Here is an 18105-nt window from a genome sequence, read left to right on the forward strand (position 1 = left end):
CACCTGCACATAATTAAATGTTCCGTACCAGCTGGTGTATGTGCCAGTGCATCTTGGTACTCATAGTCCACTTAAACATACAAAACCCTTGTGGGTGCCACTGTGTCCCAAGAATATTCAATCTTACCCCTGTGGGTATGCTCCAAGCAACCAAGACTACAGTCTGTGCCAATACACATCCACATATTGGACTCGCTGTTCATGCTGCGTCTCTTTATTCCTGACGCCGCTGACCCACTTAGTATGCAGTGGGGCTTCCTCGCGGCTCAGGCAAGCCGCAAAAATTGTCATAAGGAGAGAGGCCCCCAAGTTGAAGAAGCCACAACACGGTGAGCTTTAGCCATTTATTGTGTAGATTGCACGAACCTTCAGCTAGGGGCTCAGAACACAAATAACAAAGCCAAACGCGTTTCGGGCATATCCAGCCTTGTTCACTGGCTGACAAGGACACGGTGGCAAAGCGGACCACCTGCACATAATTAAATGTTCCGCCCCAGTGGGCGTATGCATAAGTGCATCCTGGTATATATATATATATATATTACCTACTGGCGGTCGCCAGTAGGTAGTTATAGTTAGGACCTAGTTTCAATAGGAAATCCGCAACATTCTATTGGGAATCACTTTGGCGTTGATAGACGGAATTGGCTGAATTTCTCCAAGAAAATGGCCAGCTCTTCTCCGCTCCTTCCCTGAAAGTTTGGGGGGGATTCGTGAAGAGGGGGCCGAGATAAAAGGGGGGTCCCAAAACGTGTTTTCCCCATGTTAATTTCCATAGGGCGGTTGGACTCACTTTTAGCCCGAACGGCTGAATGGATTTCCACCAAACTTGGCAAAATTGTAGGGACTGGTAGCCCGATGTGCCTTTGCTATGTCTCAAGATATTTGCTCCAGTGGATTTTGAGTAATTTAGGTTAAAAAAAATATATATATCTATAAGCGCGCCCCGGTACGCGCACCGGGGCGCGTACCAGCGCGCTACGCGAGTTCGCGAGCGAAAAGCTGATTGGCTCTCGGGTGTCTGTCAACATTCCAAACAGCCCGGAGCGGCCGCCATCTTGTGTCTCGGTAGGATCAAGTACACCCACATTTACATTTAGGTTTGATGTGGGGGCCATAAAAGGGCCCCATGGGGCAAAAAAAAACAAACATGTTTTCCATTTTCGCGGGGGGAGTTTTTAAAAAAATGTAGCATTTTTTATAAATTGAAGGTAGTTCTAAAAAGAACTTTTTTTTATTATTTTTGTTGTTTTATATTTTTTTATTGTTTTTTTGAATTTTTTTTACTTTTTTTGGCTTTTATGAACAATTTTATATTTTTTTGTATTTTTTATGGGGACAAACAAAAAACAGGGAATTGTAAACAGCTCAACTGGAGCAAAAAAAATCAGGAAACAATTAAGGTTTCTTTCTGCAGTTGTGGTTGTCTCCAGCACGGTTGATGAGTTTGATGCTTTGCTCCCCATAGGAAATTGTAGTCCCGCAAAATATACAAACTATTTTGTAATCTCCAAACTGGCGTTGGGTGTTTGGGACCATCTCCCTTGTCTCTGGACCCGATGGAGTGGGTTGGTTGCTTTTGGAGGTGCTCAGAGAAGATTGGGGAGGGTTTCTGGTCAGTTCTCTGACCTCTGCCGCAGCATAGTTGTTTGGATGCCTGCGTTGCATGTGGCGAAGCATTGTATGGTTCCCAAATGAATATTTTTTTGCAGGGTTCCCCCTGGAAAGTACAGCGCCACAGATGAGACAGGTCACTTTTGCAGCATTTACTTTCTTTGCAGCCCTTGGGATTTTAAAAAACTCCCACACAAAGTGCTCCTTCGGTTTATATGGGGGATTATCTTCAGGCAGGAACTGCCTCTCCTCCTCCTCCTCCTCCTCCTCCTCTTCTTCTTCACCACCAATGTGGTGTTGTGGTGGTTCTTGTGGTGGTGGTGGTGGTGGTGCAGATGCTCCTGCTGCTGCTGCTACTGTAGCTATTTCTCAATGAATAGAAGCAGGTCTTCCTCACTCAAAGAACAAAGTGAGAATGAGGAAAAAAGGTGGGGGCTTTCATCATTTGGAAAACAAAACTGTTCTGAACCAATGAAAAGTGTTATTTTCAGGTCACATGACCCGGGCTTTCATCATTTGGAAAACAAAACTGTTCTGAACCAATGAAAAGTGTTAATTTTAGGTCACATGACCCGACGCGCTTACGCTACGCACCCGGGGGCGCGCTCCGGGGCGCGTAGCATAAGCGCGCCAGGTCGCGCCCGGGGGCGCTTACGTTGCGCGATTGTATACGCTCGGGCGCTTCCCGGTGCGCTTACGCCGTGCGTCATAAGACGCATCACACGGCTACGCGATACGTCACGATGATGTTTTCGTTCGCGTCAATAGCGCTAACGGGACGCTCACCGGTACGCGCACCGGGGCGCGCCGCAACACTGCGCTTACCGGAAAAGGAAAAATATACATAAAAAAATTAGTATTACATAAATATACAATATAAAATTCATTATAAAAAATATTATATTTCATAGCTATAGAGATTTGCTATTAAAAAACATTTGAAATCCACTGAAAAAAACATAGGTTTGAGGCCCTATACATAGTTAGGAATTAGCATTTACAAAACCTATGAAATTCACTGAAAAAACCATAGGTTTCACACCAGTTATAGTTAGGAATTAGCATTTAAAAAAACCTATTAAATTCACTGAAAAAACCATAGCTTTGACACCAGTTATAGTTAGCTGGAAATTTTACTGACATAAAACCATTGAAATTCCCACGTTATAGTTAGTTGGACTCACTATAACTTGCGCGCCTGCAATGCACTTCTGATGACGTCACATATTACATCACTCATGACATGGTCAGTGACATCACTCTTGACATCACTAATGACACCATCCTTGTGACAGAGTGACAGACCTCCTTTCAGTGTAATGTAACCCTTGAAACACATATTCAAAAATAGAAACTAAAATTTAAAAAAAAATGGAGATACCCATACCAGTTACAACAACCAATTCAGTAATTCCACCATCTATATACACATCCACTCATTCACCAACAGTTCTATATAGTCACTCATACATATACTCACTCATCATATGTAGTGATACACCTATACATCCTGTTACACACCGACAGTCATCCAAAAGTTACTCACACACATACTCACCCATGCAAATAAAATATTGAACATCCATTTATTTGCATATACAGCTATACACACACTACCACCTTACTTCTAAGGAAACGTACACATACTTACTCTCTTAAACAATCACTTATAGAAACACATACTTATTTATACAGGAACTCTTACAATCTCTCACTCTCACATATACTCACTTATATACATCAATACTCACATATACTAGATTAAAACATATGTAGTTACTGATAAAGACACTAGTGACACAGTCATTCACTCACTAACACACACATATACACACTCATCCACCCATACAGTCCTGCACATATGCTGTCTTCAAAACACATACAAACAGTGAGTCAGTCATTGATGCATCTATGTGTTAAGTAATACCCCCACCAAACCATACAGACCTTTACATATACATATATAAAACATATTTATTTTTCAGAAAGACACACATTCACTGGATGGTGTCATCAGTGATGTCATGAGTGATGTCACTGACCATGTCATGAGTGATGTAATATGGGACGTCATCAGCAGTGCATTGCAGGCGCGCAAGTTATAGTGAGTCCAACTCACTATAACGTGGGAATTTCAATGGTTTTATGTCAGTAAAATTTCCAGCTAACTATAACTGGTGTCAAAGCTATGTTTTTTTTTAGTGAATTTAATAGGTTTTTTAAATGCTAATTCCTAACTATAACTGGTGTGAAACCTATGGTTTTTTCAGTGAATATATATATATACACACACACACACACACACACATATATATATATATATATTCACTGAAAAAACTATAGGTTTCACACCAGTTATAGTTAGCTGAATATTTTACTCATACAAAACCATTGAAATTCCCACATTATAGTTAGTTGGACTCACTATAACTCGCGCACCCGCAATCCACTGCTGATGATGTCACATATTACATCATTCATGACATGGTCAGTGACATCACTGATGACATCACAAATGACATCACTGATGACATCACTGATGACATCATCCAGTGAATGTGTGTTCCTGTAAAGTTAAAATATGTTTTACATATTCAAGAATGAGTGTATGCATGAGTGTCTGCATGAAGGATTTAGTAGGTGCGTAACTGACTGTATGAGTGAATTATTAAATGTGTCTTACTGAATGCATGGGTTAGTGACTAAACTGTCTGAATGTGTGCATCATTATGTCTTGTTGTGTACGCTGCTGCATGTGTTGATTAGTAGCTATATGACTGACTATATAGGTTATTGATTGGTTGCCCAATTATTTGTATGTGAGGCTGAGTGTGTGTGGGAGTGGCTGGGAGGTGTGTGACTCTGTGCATAGATGTGTGAGCAGTTGACTCACTTGGTGTATGGGTTCAAGAGTACATGTGGAAACAGCTGTATGTGCGGTTGACTGTGTGCATGGGTGTGTTGGTGAGTGAATGGATGTCTCAGTGCTACATGTCCAAGTAAGTACATATGTAAAAAACAGTGCATGTGACAGTTGGCATATATCAATGACTATACATGAGAGCCTGTGATTGCGTAATTGACTGTATGGATCAATGTGTACTTGTATCAGTGATTGTAAAAGAGAGTAAGTATGTGTTAGTATATGTTTGAATAAGTAAGGTTATGTGTGTATAACTGTATAGATGAGGAAATGGGAGTGTGATTGATTCTTTTCATTACTGAGTAGATTAGAGAGTAACTCCATGGATGACTGGCACTGTGTGAATGTCTGTATAGGTTTATGAGTGCATATGATAGCGTTCTATTGATGATTGACTGTATGTATGAGTGATTGTATGGGTGAATGAGTGGATGTGTGTGTAGACTTATGAATCAGTGAGTGTGTATGTAGTAAGTGCTATAGCTGTGTCAATGGTTTCAGGAATGGTAGTCTGTATTCAACACTGAATGTATAAAAGGTTAGATTAGAGTGTGCGGAGGTGCGTTATATTATCACATGGATGATGTCATCAGTGATGTCATCAGTGATGTCATTTGAGATGTCATCAGTGATGTCACTGACCATGTCATGAATGATGTAATATGTGACATCATCAGCAGTGGATTGCGGGCGCGCGAGTTATAGTGAGTCCAACTAACTATAACGTGGGAATTTCAATGGTTTTGTATGAGTAAAATGTTCAGCTAACTATAACTGGTGTGAAACCTATGTTTTTTTTCAGTGAATTTCAAATGTTTTTTAAATGCTAATTCCTAACTATAACGATTGTGAAACCTATTTTTTTTGTGAATTTCAAAGGTTTTTTAAATGCTAATTCCTAACTATAACGATTGTGAAACCTATGGTTTTTTCAGTGAATTTCAAAGGTTTTTTAAATGCTAATTTCTAACTATAACGTTTGTGAAACCTATGGTTTTTTCAGTGAATTTCATAGTTTTTTTAAAAGCTAATTCCTTTGTATATCGACTTTGTAACCTATGATTTTTTTTTATTAGCTGTTTGTTATAACTATTAATTATTATTTAATTTTTTTATAAAAAAATTATTTGTTCACTGTATTTTTCTTTTTTTTAATCATTTTTTCCTGGTGCGCTCAGAGTGCGCGCACCGGTAAGCTTACCCGTACCATTTTGTCTTGGAGCGCTCAGGGTGCGCGCACCGGTAAGCTCTCCCGAGAGCGCAGCGAGAGCGCTATTTCTGCGTTCGTAAAAAAAAATTATGTATGAAAACTAAATAATAATGCAAGACATTCAGTACCATACTTATAAAAGTAGTATTTTTGATTTTCCGAATGAAAATGATTTTGCATTTCCGTAAAGCTACCAAAACGTCACTAAGGTGCGCCGCGTAAGCGACCACGGAAGCGCCTACGTTCGGGCCGCGTAAGCGCCCCCGGAAGCGCTCCGGTGCGCACAGCATAAGCTTGTCAAGTCATGTGACCTTAAAATAACTCTTTTCATTGGTTAAAAGTTTTTTTTACAACTAATGAAAACCCCACCATTTTCCTTCACTTCTTCTTTCACTTTGGTGAGAGCAAGACCTCTTTTTTTCTGTGCTAACAATTTGTGGATAGAATGGCTGCCAGAGCATCCAGCAGCAGTGAGGAGTCAGATGGTTTCATAGATGAAGAGCCTCCTCAGCCGAAGGTGAAAGAACATTTTATTTGGAAAAAAAATTCTATACCTGAGGGACTTAAAAAAGTAAATGTTCCAAAGGTGGAGTGTAAGATCTGCCATACTGTACTTTCCCGAGGAGACCCCAGAAGGAAGTACAGTTTTGGTAATTCAACTATGATTCGGCACGTCCAGAGGAGGCACCCCCAGAACTATGCCCGAGAGAGTGTCAGGGCTCTGGCACGAGAGGCTCCAAGGGATAGTGCTTCTACTTCAACAGGAGGAGCAACTGTATCGGTGAGGGGGCAAACAGAACAGCTGATCCCAAATATTCAGCCTGTTTTTAATGAAGCCACAATCAAATGCAAACATTGTGATGTTCTACTTAGTTATGGTGAACAAAGTATTATGAACATTTTTCGAATAATAGAGAACCACCGCTGCCGTCCCCAGCCCTAATTTTGATTTTTTTTTTTGCTCCTGTTGAGCAGTTTGCTATTCCCTAATTTTGTTTTTGGTGAGAAAAAAAACAAAAAAAGAAGAAAAATAAAGTTCTTTTAAGAACTACCTCCAATTCTCAAAAAAGAGCTGTATTCTTAAAAAAATGAAAAAGAGTAACTGAAGTAGAGTGCAGTGAGAGAGGAGAGGAAAATGAGTGAGAAAGCAAAGAAAGGGACGATAGGGGAAGGGAAGTGAAGTAGGGGGACTGAAAGAAGGTGAGTACGGGGAAGGAGAGTGAGGAGAAGGAGAGTGAACATGGGGAATGAGGATAAGTGAAGAAAATGTAGTAAAGGAACGGGGTGTGGAAGGGTAAGAAAAGAGCAGTGATGTTTAGGAAAGAGTGGAGATACATACTGGATAACGGCAAGTGAGTGTGAGACAAGGTGAGTAAGGGACTGAAGAGACAGAGAAAGTGAAAGAAAAATTGAAAGTAGAAGATGAGGGCCTCATTTATGAGGCCATGCGTCACTTTTACGCCGCCGGTGCGTCACTTTTTGTGACGCACCAGTGGTGTAAAAAATGCGCCTTGTTGAGTCATATTTACAAAGTGACGCATCTAGGTAGATGCGTCACTTTGTAAACCCCTGCGCCACATTATACCTGCGCCAGGCATAATGTATGCAATGGGGGCGTATTGACGCAAGGAAGGGTCGTAGAAGTGACGCAGTGAAATCTATGAGATTTCACTGCGTTACTTTTAGGACGCCGTTGCGTCAAAATCTTGCGCCTGCCTCACAGCAGGCGTAAGACTGATGCAGGCCCTTTCACATGGGGCTTGCTCCATGTGAAAGGATGCATTGCTGGAGTTGCGTCACTTTTGTGACACACTCCAGCAATGCGTCACTTTTGCGCTTACAGATACGTCAGAAATACTGACGTATCTGTAACTCCTTGCGACATGATACGTCATACATTAAATATGACGCATCAGGAATGTCGCAAGGAGAGCGCACTGAGAAGTGACGCATCGCTGCTTTCACGCAGCGATGCGTAATTTCTCATAAATGAGGCCCTGAGTGAGGGAGGAAAGAAACATAAGTGAGGGAGTGTGGCTGTGTTACAGGGAGTGAGCATGATAGAAGAGGAGTGACAGACTAAGGGGTCAGAGAGAATGAGGCTAACAAAGAGAGAAAGAGGGAAGGGGAGTGTAGAACTAAGAGGACAGAGGGAGTAAGAGAAGGAGTTAGTGAAGTGGAGTTAGGAGAGTAAGGGAAGAGAAAAGAGTGAAGGAGCAAACGAAGGAAAGAGACAGGAAGGAAAGTAAAGGTTAAGGTCTGAAAGAAGGTGAGTGTGGGAGTATGGCTCAGTTATAGGGAGTGAGCGTGACAGAAGAGGAGTGAGAGACTAAAGGAACGGAGAGAATGAGGTTAACAGAGAGAGAATGAGGTAAGGGGAGTGTAGAAGTAAGAGGACAGAGGGAGTAAGACAAGGAATTAGTGAAGTGGAGTAAGGGAAGGGAAAACAGTGAAAGAGCGAAGGAAGGGAAGTGAGAGGAAGGAAAGTAAAGGAGAAGGTCTGAAAGAAGGTGAGTGTGGGAGTATGGCTCAGTTATAGGGAGTGAGCGTGATAGAAGAGGAGTGAGAGACTAAGAGGACGGTGAGAATGGGGGTAACAGAGAGAGAGTGAGAAAAGGGGAGTGAGTGAGTTAGAGGACAGAGGGATTCACAGTAGGAGTTACTGAAGTGGAGTAAGGGGAGTAAGGGAAGGGAAAAGAGTGAAGGAGTGAAGGATGGGAAGAGAGAGGAAGGGAAGTAAAGGAGAAGGTTTCAAAGAAGGTGAGTGTGGGAGTATGGCTCAGTTATAGGGAGTGAGTGTGACAGGAGAGGAGTGAGAGACTAAAGGGACGGAGAGAATGAGTAAGGGAAGGGAAAAGAGGGAAGGAGCAAAGGATGGGAAGAGAGAGGAAGGGAAGTAAAGGAGAAGGTTTCAAAGAAGGTGAGTGTGGGAGTATGGCTGAGTTATAGGGAGTGAGCGTGACAGAAGAGGAGTGAGAGACTAAAGGGACGGAGAGAATGAGGCTAACAGAGAGAGAATGAGGTAAGGGGAGTGTAGAAGTAAGAGGACAGAGGGAGTAAGAAAAGGAATTAGTGAAGTGGAGTAAGGAGAGTAAGGGAATGGAAAAGAGTGAAGGAGCGAAGGATGGGAAGAGAGGAAGGAAAGTAAAGGAAAAGGTCTGAAAGGAGGTGAGTTTAGGAGTATGGCTGAGTTATAGGGAGTGAGCGTGATAGAAAAGGAGTGAGAGACTAAGGGGACGGAGAGAATGAGGCTAACAGAGAGAGAATGAGGGAAGGGGAGTGTAGAAGTAAGAGGACAGAAGGAGTAAGAGAAGGAGTTAATGAAGTGGAGTAACAAACTGCACATTTTAATTGGTTGTACTTTTGAACACTTTGAAAGTCACATAAAATTCACCCATCCCCCCAGTGCTCATTCCCCTGTTACCATGGTAACTCCCTCCTCACCCAGCACACAGTTCAGAAGTTCATCATACTATGTTGCAAAAAAAAGCAGCAAGGGTGTTTGACCACTCAATGTACCAGCTAATCATGTGCAATGTTTCTTGAAATGACTTTTCCTCAACCATTGAAATGACTTCTTTCAAAAAACAAAAGCATGCACCCTAGTTTTGAGTGGAGAATGTTAAGAAAGCACCAATCATTTTTTGTTTTTCAAGTGCACTGAATCTCAACCACTTTTTTACATAACTCCTACTTTCAAAATGCCATTTCATTTCCACAACTCATCTGAATACAAGCACATCTACCTTCAAGATGCCAAAAGTCTGGTTTGTGGTTCATGGCTTTGTCCACTGGAGTCAAAAATACGCAACTAACAGAGGTATTTACAACCTTGATTTACCAAATGTGGACATTGTATGGATTGGACAGAGAGGATTGAGAAGTCACCAATTGATACCATTGGTAAAATCCTTTATGCATCTACCACACCCTGACCTCATAATTGTGCACTGTGGTGGCAATGACCTGGGCACTTTGACTGGGGTAGGTCTGGAAATGCTTTTAAAGGACATCTTTGGGCAATTGAAGTCACTTTTTCCAAAAACTGCCTTGGTATTTTCTAATATGGAAAAACCAAAGGTGATGATGGACTGAGCGTTGACAATACAAACACTCACCCCCAGTCAACTGTCTGGGTTTAATCCATCACCGTTCTTTAGCTCACTCCGCCACCCCAGTTCAGACATGGCCATATGCAAATCAGTCTGACCCTGTGCCTCATGGGAACAGTCCAGCCCAAACTGCCAAGCCATGTCTTCCCTGGACCGGAATCAAGCTTCCTAGGACCGGTTTCTGGCATTACAGCCGTCTTCAGCCGGGCTTGCTTGACTCCAGTGGCAAAGTGAGCAAGGGTGTCACGTCTGAGCATACCCTGCCAACTTAGGGCGAACAAAGAAAAACCAAAGATGATGATGGACGGAGCGTTGACAATAAAAACACTCACCCCCAGTCAACTGATCTGGGTTTAATCCATCACCGTTCTTTAGTTCACTCCGCCACCCCAGTTCAGACATGGCCATATGCAAATCAGTCTGACCCTGTGCCTCATGGGAACAGTCCAGCCCGAACTGCCAAGCCATGTCTTCCCTGGACCGGAATCAAGCTTCCCAGGACCGGTTTCTGGCATTACAGCCGTCTTCAGCCGGGCTTGCTTGACTCCAGTGGCAAAGTGAGCAAGGGTGTCACGTCTGAGCATACCCTGCCAACTTAGGGCGAACAAAGAAAAACCAAAGATGATGATGGACGGAGCGTTGACAATAAAAACACTCACCCCCAGTCAACTGATCTGGGTTTAATCCATCACCGTTCTTTAGTTCACTCCGCCACCCCAGTTCAGACATGGCCATATGCAAATCAGTCTGACCCTGTGCCTCATGGGAACAGTCCAGCCCGAACTGCCATATATATATTTTAGGGTTCAGGGCTAGGTTTGGGTTTTGGGGTATAGGGGTATTTTTAGGGTTCAGGGGTAGGTTTGGGTTTTGGGGTACAGGGGTATTTTAACGGTTCAGGGCTAGGTTTGGATTTTGGGGTACAGGGGTATTTTTAGGGTTCAGGGGTAGGTGTGGGTTTTGGGGTACAGGGGTATTTTAGGGTTCAGGGGTAGGTTTGGGTTTTGGGGTTCAGGGTAATTTTTATGGCTCAGGGCTAGGTTTGGGTTTGTGGTACATGGGTATTTTTAGGGTTATGGGGTAGGTTTGGTTTTGGGGTACAGGAGTATTTTAAGGGTTCACGGCTAGGTTTGGGTTTTGGGGTACAGGGGTATTTTAGGGTTCAGGGGTAGGTTTGGGTTTTGGGGTACAGGGGTATTTATAGGGTTTAGGGCTAGGTTTGGGTTTTGGGGTACAGGGGTATTTTTAGGGTTTAGGGATAGATTTGGGTTTTGGGGTACAGGGTATATTTATAAGGTTAAGATGGGTTAGTGTTTAAGGGTGTTGGGGTATTTTAAGGAGTAAGGGTGGGTTATGATTATGGGGTGCAGGGGTATTTAAAGGGAGCAGGGTGGACACCTGGAGCTGAAATGTACAGAACCTGGGAAGAAAAAACAATGAAATATTGGGCACAACGCTCGCTTTTTTTTCTGTAATCCCGCGCCCTGCACACGCCCACGCCCCCACCACACGCCCACAGCACACGATATGAGACAGGGCATGAAGGGTGGAACGTACCACATGCCCCCAGCGTTTATCACACCCCCAGCACAGCGCAGACACGCCCACAAGGGACTACTTTGCTGGCACGGTTCTTTTACCTTTTAAATGTATATGGTGGGTGTCTGCATAACCTATGTCCTTCTGCTGCAACTGCCCTTTCCAACGCTGTATTGGGTGTTGTGATTGGTGCTGTGGTTCCTGAGATTACCCGCCTCAAAGGTGTGGGCTCTCTCTTTATTATATTAGTATAGATACAGCTCAAAATCCTTTACGTACTGAAGTACAAAAGGAAAACCGCACTCCGGGCAGCTTAGATGCGAATTACTTTATTTTCTCACAGCAACAGACGCGTTTCGGCGGAAGTGCCTTTCTCGATGTTACCGGCACTAAAATGAAACGCCATGTTTTATTTGCATTGTGACTGCCAAAGTTAAGGAAGGACTCGCGTTCCACTACTAATGTGGGCGCCATATTGTAACATTATGTATACATGTTAAATTCATCCGTTATATGACAATTCTACATGTTGGTGGTGTCTAATGATTCCTTATTTGAATAAATAAATAAACGTATTAAATCAAAATGAGCAAACAGTTATATACATGATAAAATAACATATTTCGCAATACACCACCGTGGATGTAGGTTACTGATAGAGCCATGGATCGGCTAATATCCTTCCATTTTAAGCAACCTCAATCATGCCTCAGATTGAGGCAGCAATAACTAATCATAGGCAGTTAGAATGCGTGAACACATAACTGTAAGTATATAAAGAAATTAATCACGGTACATGTCAAAAAGATTATTTACAACTACATTATCTCATTTGTACTCATTGGTACAATACTCAGTTCATTCTTTGAAAATCCTAGTCAAGACACACAAAATTATTAATCAATTCTCCGAGGATACCTAGGTGTAAATCTCAAGATAAAGATAACAATTCATGATCAAAATCACAATACATCCTGCAATACCCGATTCTTACCATGCTAAGGATTCATCTCATAGTTAACCTATATGGACAGTCAATTCTTCCCCACAATTTAAACCTTGCGGATGTTTTGTATGCAGAACTATGATGTAGCGCGATTCTAATCTGCGCAACCTCTTCAATCTGTCTCCACCCCTAGGACTCTGAGCTACAAAATCCAGACTAAAGTATTGTAACTGGTTGCGATCCCTGCCATGGTTTTCTGCAAAGTGACGTGCAACCGGATATGCCTGGTCATTTTTATCAATGGCTCAAATGTGCTCTAGTACCCGCATTTTTACTGGATTGACGGTACTCCCTATATACCGAGACCGCACGGGCACATCAAGCAATATACAATGAAGGGTGTTGTGCAGGTGATAAACTTCAAGATTTTTTTGTTATCCCTGCATCAGGTATTTTATAAGTCAGCACCCTTCTGCTATTGGCACAAGCTTTGCATTTACTGCAAGGAAAGAAGTCCATCATCTGCTTTAGGGTGCTTATTTTTTCAGGGAGTTTGTCTAGGTGACTTCTGACCAAAATATCCCTCAAGGATCTTGCTCGTTTAAAAGTAACCAAAGGTTGTGGGGGAATGTCCATACCAATGATGGTATCTGCTCGGAGAATCGGCCAATTCTTGCGGAGCATTTTCTTGAGATGGTTTGCCTCGGCTGAGTAGGGAGTTACCATCCGGAACTTGCCTTCCTCAGATGAAGCCCTACTGCTACCAGTGAGCAATTGTTTTCTATGTATACCCCTCACTTTGTGTAATGTACTTTCCAGGGTTGCTGGATCATATCCCCTGACTTTAAATCTAGCAATACTTGCTGCAGCAGATTTCTCAAACTTGTTTTCTTTTGAGCAGTTTCTTCTTAGCCTAAGCAATTCCCCGTAGGGAATGCTTTGGACGAGTTTAGATGAATGGCTGCTGCTGGCAAAGAGTATCGAATTACCCACTGTAGATTTGCGAAAAAGAGTGGTTTGTAAAGGCTTCTCCTCAACATAGATCCTCAGGTCCAGGTAGTCCACTGCCACTGGACTAACTGTGCCCGAGAATCTAAGATTAACCTGATTATTGTTGAGGAGATCAATATATCGATTGGCTGACTCTGAGTTTCCCTGCCAGATGATGAATAAATCTTCGATATATCGATACCTCTTGATAACCTGCCCTGAATCGGATTCACTCCGTTAGGTCCTGGGCACCCGCTCCTCCCACCAGCCAACGAACAAGTTCGCATAACTGGGGGAAGAGCAGCTGCCCATCGCCGTACCAGTGAGCTGTTTGTAATACTGGTCTCCGAATAAAAAGATGTTATGGGTTAGGCAGAACTCGATAAACTCAATAAGCATGGTAGTATGTGCTGAGTACCGCAGTTGTCGTCTTTCCAAAAAGGACATTACCGCTGATATACCATCCGCATGCTCTATGCATGTATATAAACTGGTAATGTCCAGAACCATAAGTTGGTAACTAGGGTCCCATTCAATGTTCTCAATTTGGTTTAGAAAGTCTTTGGTATCCCTGATATAGGAATCCAACTGGAGTACCCAGGAAAACAGAAAGTGATTGATAAACATAGATAGATGCTCAGTCAATCCATTCATGGAAGAAACAATAGGCCGACCAGGCGGATATTTATTGTCCTTATGCAGCTTAGGTATGTGGTAAAAAGTGGGTGTGACAGGATTCGAACTCCGTAAAAATAAATGTTCTTCCGGGCCCAACATGTTCTTACTGTACCACTTGGCAATCAAATTGTCATATTCTGTGATACTCTTTTGGTACTCTTTGGCTGTAACTTTTAAATACCAGTTCGTATTTAATTGTCGGAGGGCTTCTTCACAGTACGCGTCCCTAGTTTGTAATACCACATTACCCCCCTTATCAGAGGATTTTATGACAATGGTTTGGTCTTGTACCAATTGTTGTAGTGCTTGTTTCTCCATTTTAGATAGAGTTCCTGAGCATGTGTTTGGTTTGGGTCTCCCGCTGAACTTGAGGAGGTCATTGGTCATCGCATCAGAAAAAATGTCAATTGCATTAGATGGCATTTGCGGATTGAACACAGACTTAGGCTTAAATGGACTCACTTCTCTGTCCTGTTCCACACCCACATTGACCGCTCTGGTTGAAAAATCTGCAATTCCTTGCACTGATGCATCGGCACTCCCTGACCTCAGTTCTTCCAGACACCCAATTGCTGTCAGATCTTTCCCAGTGAGAGCGTCTGTGGCAGTCAGCCTCAAAGTGTTCCCTTTTCGCTCTTTCAGATGTGATCTGGTAAAATATTTATGGAGCTTAAGTTTCCGCACAAAACTAAATAGGTCTATGCATACTTGTGTATACTCCAATTGATTGCTGGGACAGAATGTTAATCCCATCGTAAGTATCTTATGTTCCACATCGGTAAGGGTTCTTTCAGTGAGGTTAACTACTGTTAAATTGGACGCTTTTATTGCCTGCTCGTGTTCTTCCTGCGATTCACCCAGCCTCGGGTTCGGGCCCCTCCCTCTTCCTGCCTCCCCCGCCTCTACGGGTTTTTCTGCACCTCCTTCCGGGGGTTTGTTTTTCCCTCCCCGGAGCCACGACTGTCGTATAATCTTGAATTCGTCGTGAAAAGGAGTCAGTGTGTTGCTCCCTACTGCTCCTATACTCGACCCTTCATCACCAGATTTATTTTCGGTGACTTCCGATTCTGAGGTCTCCACTCTTGGAGTGACTTGTTTTGATCGTTGGTATACCTACTTTCTTGGGCCATCAAACTTACGGGCAAAGGTAAGAACCCTTCCCTGTGAGTAATCATCCTCATCACGGGCAAATTTTTCTTGCTTACGTAACTTGATCTTTTGTTCGTATTTTTCCAAGCGTGATTTCATTTGGACCATCATATCATCCAATAGCTTCTTATCTACTTCTTCTTTAGATAAGTCTCCTTCTAGTTCTTTAATCTCTTGGAGAGCCTTTTCCCTGTCACTCCAAGCATATTTCACCAATATGCCAAGTGTGCCTCTACAGTATTGCGCCGTGCGTTCTGCCCAGTCAGTTAAAAGCTGTGGATCTAGGTTTTTGTAGGAGGGCACCGTATATACCCTCAATCCTCTAGGGACACGTTGTTCCTCAATGTAGCTTTGTAGGCTGGTGGCCTCCCACCACTTGCGAGTTTCTCGTTCATGGAGACGCTCCAATTTCGTCATGATGTCAGTGAATTTGCTTTTAGATTGTCCCTGACCACTGGCGGCAGTGCGGGCGTGTCTGGTGTCTTGCTTTTTAAACATGCCCTTGGCTGCTTCTCGATGTTCCTGTTCACAAAACATGGCTTGTGCCATGGCAAATAGTTCTCGCTGTGCTTAATTTTGACGGCCGTCAAAACCACTGTGAATATAAAGTTGCAAAGCTGCCCTGCGTGCTCTGCCGACAATTCCACTAACACTCGTACACTGCGAGTGCCTGCCCTGCGCTGCTCTGTGTGACTCACCGAGGGTGGCGTCCCCTGACGCGTTTCGAAGCTCCAATTGCTTCCCTTCAGAGGCTTTAACGGAAGCGGACACAAGCTGGAGCTTTGATATATTATATATATATATATATATATATATATATATATATATATATATATATATATATATATATATATATATATATATATATTATTATTATTATGCGTTCTTATATAGCGCTAGATTACCCGTAGGCATCTCGGCGCTTGCCTTGGGAACCCGTCCTGGCTTTTTTCCCTGTGAGGTACCCGTACTGGGCATCCCCAAGGTGGAAGCCAGGCATCCCGCCGCGGGGGGGCCGTGGTGGAGATTAAGCAAGCTGATGCCCAGAGCTGCAGAGTGTGAACCCGTGATTCGAGTAGGTACCGAAACGAGAATTATCGAGTCCGTGGATATTTGGGCTCAAGACCCTGCCGCGTCGGGAATTGAACCCTGGTCCCGGGTCTGACCTCTGCTTCAGGATCTACCTCCTGTAACCAGTGAGACTTTGTCATTTTCTATATCGGCGTGGATAGCACTGTGCTAATCCTATGCTTAAAAACTTTGATAGAAAAACAGACATTTGAGGTGAGCAGATCTAGAGTGTCGCTGGTGTTGAGAGTGCTCTAACAGGAGCTGCTTTCCACCTAAACTGAGACCTACCCAGAGTTCTCTCCTTCTTTTTTGCATATATATATATATATATATATATATATACACACATCAATCAGCAACTCTCCGAACCACATCCAGCCCAACAGCGCCGGCGAAGAAGAAGAACAGACCACTGGAGTACGGCAAGATGTTCCTTTCTTTCTTTATTGCCAAGTATTAACAAATTATATATATATACATTTCCACGATCGAAGGAGAGAATACGCCGGTATGATGTGTATATGTTAAGGGAGTGGCTATCCCTGCCGTGAGCCCGCCGAAATAGAGGCTTGGGAACAGCCACATTTTCGTGTTTATGTGTTTCAAAACCCTTGCCCACACGAAGACGCCGCTTAAACTGAAGCAGCTGAAGGAACTTGGAATCGGAACACGAGTCGAGCTAAGAGAAGGGGAAGCAGGGAGCTGCGATCTCCTAACTCTGACCTTACCGGTGAACCGGTTCAACGCGCCACGGGAGCTGCGTTTAAGTGGGAAGCGAGATCGTGGTAATCGGATTAGCGCATAAGTGAACAACAACTGACCGCGCTAACTTTATGTGCAGCCCGAAAACACCGGGAGTTACGAGTTTGTACCAAATCGTAAAACTAATATGGCAGACACAAGAAACACCAAGCGGAAGGCAGCGGCAACCAAATTGTTTGATAAAACTGCTCACATTGACAACGGTGGTGACAAAATCGTAACCGCCCGTAACAACGTGAATGACAAGAGGAAGCTATGGGATACTCTATGGAGAGTGCTTAAAAAAGAACAATCCAAATGGTGGGAAGCCACAGCGCTGCAGCACTACGTAGAGTGCAATAGAATACCGCGGGGCTTACGCATTTTTATAACCCCAACGCTTCAACAACCAGATCCAGAATTAATATCGGAATGGATGGAGAACAACCATAGTTGTTCATTGAACATGTTAAAGCTATTGATTAAAGCTGCCGAGAAGGAAAGTGCAAAATTAACGCAAGAGAGTGAAGAGCTAATTGCGAAATTAAAAGAACTACTTGGTGATGAGGAATTCAATACTGAGATGGATAAAATGAACAAACGGCTGGAAAAACTTGAAGATGAAATCAAAATGAAAAAGTTGTCAAAATTTGAAAGAGACGAAATCGATTATAAAAATGGCCAAATCCTAACGTTTGGAAAAAAGTTTGAAAAATTAAGAAAGGAACACATCACTCAAACAAAATCCAACGAGGGAGTGTCACAAGGAGCAATGGGAGGAGATGAACCTTCAGCCTCCACTAATAGGATATCTCAATTAACCGAACAAATCATACAATGTGATTCTGAACCAACACGGGATATACAAGGAAATGATGCAGAAGTACTAAAAGCACGATTTTTAATGGAGTACGAGCTACTGGCAAAGGAAAGGTCAAATACAATGGCCAGCAGCGACAGCCCGGCAAGAGGGCGTGGAAGAGGCGGAAGAGGAGGCAAAAAGCCAAATTACTCTATGCAGACAGACAGCCCAGTGGGAACGAGAACGAGGGGAACATTCGCCAAGAAAACATGAAGATCAAGACTGTGGTAAATCTTTCAAATTATAAATTGAGTGAAGATGAATTGGAGG

The sequence above is a fragment of the Lissotriton helveticus genome, chromosome 6, assembly GCF_964261635.1.
Source record: "Lissotriton helveticus chromosome 6, aLisHel1.1, whole genome shotgun sequence".
In the NCBI taxonomy this organism is placed as follows: domain Eukaryota; kingdom Metazoa; phylum Chordata; class Amphibia; order Caudata; family Salamandridae; genus Lissotriton; species Lissotriton helveticus.